The following is a 4,290-nucleotide window of genomic DNA, read 5'->3' as shown; positions in this document are numbered from 1 at the left end:
CTAAGGAGAGTTCATGCTCCCAGGATAAGAAAAAGCATTGACTGAGGCTCAGCTGTCAGGAGCCATAATGAGACAAGCTAATTATTAGCAGGTGATCATCCTGAAATGGCTTACTTTGGATTAAGATATAATCTGTAACAAGTGAGTTTTTATTCGGCAAGGATGTAAGGGACTTATTTTAGGAAAGATTCTTGGTATTAATATGCTTTTCCTATTATTACTATCAAACATATGTAACAATCACTAAGCAATAGCACACCCCTTTGGAGCAGATCACTGAAGATTCACGAAGATGTCTTGTAATGGTGCTATATAGACAAATAGATGACTTCTTAAGTCTTAATGATGATCCTATAAGAATTCCTAAAATTATATCAATGATTATTAAGCTCTTTTATAATGTGACTGCTATTAGGTCCCTTTCTGATAGCCAAAACTGCAATGAGAACTCTGCCAGTCTCCCAAGTGTCATCAGCTAATTGCTCTTAGATAGTAACCAGATTTTCTCCTACTCAGAGTACATTTCAAGAGGTTGTAAAGCAATTAACCAAAGGTCACTAAAAGGGAACTCACGATTTATTATAGGTGCTAGGACAGAAGATAAAATATTGTCTGGGTTTATCTATACAAAACTTCACTAATTTCTTATAGTTTTAAAATTTTAGTGAACCTGTGGCGCTAGACAGGTGATGTATGTTTAGCCAGATAATTACTCCTAATGGATATGCATGTGAACATTCTCTGTTGTAAACTTCTATTTGAATTTATGATTTGAACTTGTGATGAACTTTGTAACACGTGACCATGCATTCTGAAAGATGTATAAGTACTGAAGACAAAGACTAAGAGAGGTTTGTTGTGAGCCATTCGTCCCTTCTTTTCCTTTTCTCCTGCCTAGAATTCTTTCCCTTATTAGATTTTTTTCCTTTTCCCCACTTAGGACCTTTCCACTTTTCCCCTTAGATAGCTTTCATATGAAACTTTTGACACTTAGTAATAAACTTTATAGTAACTTCTCTAAGTGTTTTTTTTTTTCTTCCTGGGACCTCAGACTAGCAGGCAGGCATAAGTTAGAGCCCAGCAGTTCCTGCTGTTAGAGTACAAGCTATTTGCCTAATCCTCTGCTGTTTTGGGGCTAAGATAATTAGTGCCAGAAACTGCAGTTTCTGAACAGAGGCTACCAGAGGGCAGATCAGCTACTGTAGCATAGTAAATAAACTTTTCTAGCATAGATAAGTAAAATTTTATTATACAGTGTGGGGCAGTGAGCTATGAGAGACAGTCAAGCACCTGGTTGAATGAGCTTTGAACCTCCTGGAATGGAAAGCATTCAGCTCTGTTCCTGGGCCCCTAGCTCTCTCGGCTTCAGCCCTCCAGAGCCCCTCCTACAGAGAGGTCTATGGCAATTGGTCATGTAGGAGTAGGACCCCAGGCTCTTCCACATGCAGATCAGGCATCCCCAAGCTCTCAGACCAAGTCAATAGGGGTTATCTGCTCCCCAACCTTAACCCACCCCAAACTACATACATTTAGCCTAACTCAGAAGTAAAACATGTGTGACAATCATCTCATTTTCCAATAGCTTCTGTTGTGGACCTGCCCCTCTTTCGCCAGCTAGCTGGTGCCTCACCGGGGGTACCTCACTGGCTCAGCAAAGAGCTGTAACACTTCTCCCCTCTCCCCTGTGGAGATGCAGTTGGAGGCAGTGGCAAAGGCAGCAGTGGACTCTGTCTCTGCTCACACTCCATCTCTCGAGACCACCCGTGGGGCAGAGGTAGTAGCAGAGGCAGCAGGGCTCTCCCTGCTGGCACTCCATTCCTGATCACTTGCAGGCAGAGGCAGCGACAGAGGAAGCAGCTGTTCGCACTTTGTCCTCAGCCAAGCCGGAGATTCTCGTGGGACCCCCTCTGGAGCCAGTTCCAGCAATACAGCAACCCTGAATATATCACAAGACCAAAGTATTACCCCGAATCTCCTAAGACCAAAGTCTTACCCCCACCACACTCTTCTTCCCCCTCCGCTGCCTCAAGAAAAAAGAAGACTTCTCCCCCACCAAGCCAGGGCTGGCTCCAGCACTACATCCAAGATTGCCACTTAGATTTAACAGAGGAAGCAGGACTACACTCCAAATATAAACCAGTCAAGATGGAGCACATTATATTCCACATTTGTATAGGACGCTATAGTTTGTATGTTTCATTCTTTCATTCTTCTGTGTGTGTGTGTGGTGTGTGTGTGTGTGTGTGTGAGAGAGAGAGAGAGAGAGAGAGAGAGAGAGAGAGAGAGAGAGAGACTGAGACACTGAAGGCACATGGACATTTGGATGGATCAACTGGACTAACCATCTAATCTTGTTCTTCAGTCTTTTCTTTACCTTCTGTCACAGTTCTTTAAAAGATCTCTAGACTAACAGCTCTGTGGCACCCTATTTTCTGAAATCTTCTGGTACACAGAACTCTCTCTCTCTCTCTCATCTATAAATTCATATATAAATTTTCTCCAAAAAACTAACACATTCACTTTGGTCTATGAATTTATTCTTTCCATTTTTAAGACAAAAAACTGAAAAGCTACTGTTGTTCAGAGTGGTTTTGTTTTGGTCAATTTTAGAGATCCTAGCTTCAAATGGTATGAAAATTCTTGAGTCCTAATAGTCCTTATATGTGAGTATATAAGCAAGCATATGAAAAATATTGAACAGGATGCTATGAAGGTAGAAAAAGTTTATTGGGATGGAAAAACTAATGGGTTGCCTCATAAAAGTAGAGAGTAACGCCATAGAAAGGAAAGGAATCTTACAGAGAGTTGGTGGTAGACGATCCCAGTGCCTTTGGCAGAGGACTGCTTAAGGAGAAACAGTGAAACAGAAGTTTTCTGGGGGAAAAACAGCTCTTTGGGTCACATGGTTTCTAGGGGGTTAGTTTTTTATTCTGTCCTGGCCATCTTCTTTTGCTAAGCCCGGATAGCCAATCTAACGTATTGACAGCTTTACCATCATCTCATGAGCTTGTTTTTTGACCAATAGGAGAATCTTTTTGTCACAGCCATAGACATTTATAAATATCACTAAAGTATTTATAGATTCTTATGATCCTCAATTTGAGCATCAATCTTGAAACAATCAACATTAGAGATATAATAATTTCCCCAAGGTCTCATGCTGAGAGATCAACAAAAAGACACTAAAGAGGGGTTTTGTGTCCCCTAAAGAGAATTCACAAATGTGCAACAACTTATCAGATGAATCTTAGAAGATGTGACTAAAGTCCAGACAATGATGGTCCTGTGGTGGGAAGGGATACACACATGGATAAGAATACTTAGGTTGGTATATGATCAGGCATTTATTTAAATATTAGTAATAATCCAGAAACCCCAAATGCTGACTTGTGGAGTTTCTGTATCTCTCTTACTCACTAAAGTGGCCTTTCCACTATGAATCTGGGTTTTATTTGTTTGGTTTGTTTTTTGATTGGCTTCTGGAAATTAGGTAGCTAAGACTGTCTTGGTGCATATGCTTTCACACTCTAATTCAGTAATAACAATGACAACAACTTATATAAGGATGAACATTGGAAGGGCTGGCCATAGAGCAAAAAACCATGTAATGTGAAACCATCTTAGAAATAAATCTTATGCTATCTTATTATAACTGTATTTTCTAGTGCCTAAATGTTATATTTTACTTCAAATTTACTAAGATCTATGGTGAAAGACAATTCTGCTACAATCCCTTGTTTTTATATAGATCATGACTTAAAATTAACACTCATTAAGAATCTTTGGCTTCAAACTTGTAGACCAGAAATACCCCATTATATTTTGATAGTTTTCTTTAAAAAAAAAATCTACATAGTTCTGCTTTTTGTGAAATGACTGCTTTAAAAAGTCAGTATGAATATATGAAAGAGCCTCCTTTCTGCTCTCTGCTTTCACACTATCTCCCGCTAGCTTTTCTCAGCGGATCTCTCTGAGTACAAGGAATCCAACATAAAAAGACCCTAAGCAAAAGAGCATATAAATCATCTTGCTCTAGTCTCTGAAATATTTCAAAACCTTTGTTCATGTCCCTTTTCTTTTTCTTTAGGTATTCACTTCCTCGCTATTTCATTTCTCAGTCTTTCTTTGATTTATATTTAAAAGTCTCGCTGAAGATGAACGCATTTGAAACCTAAACATTTTCAGAGTAAACTTTGTTAGCAAAAGGGACTGAGGGTTTTTTGACCTCTGCCTTCTTCCAGGATTTACCTATTTTCTCATCTTCTGTCCATTTGCTGAGAGGATCATGAA

Source organism: Grammomys surdaster, unplaced genomic scaffold (genome assembly GCF_004785775.1).
Source record: "Grammomys surdaster isolate TR1022 unplaced genomic scaffold, NIH_TR_1.0 174, whole genome shotgun sequence".
Lineage (NCBI taxonomy): Eukaryota > Metazoa > Chordata > Mammalia > Rodentia > Muridae > Grammomys > Grammomys surdaster.
The sequence above is the reverse complement of the archived record's forward strand: the minus strand, read 5'-3'. Positions refer to the sequence as shown.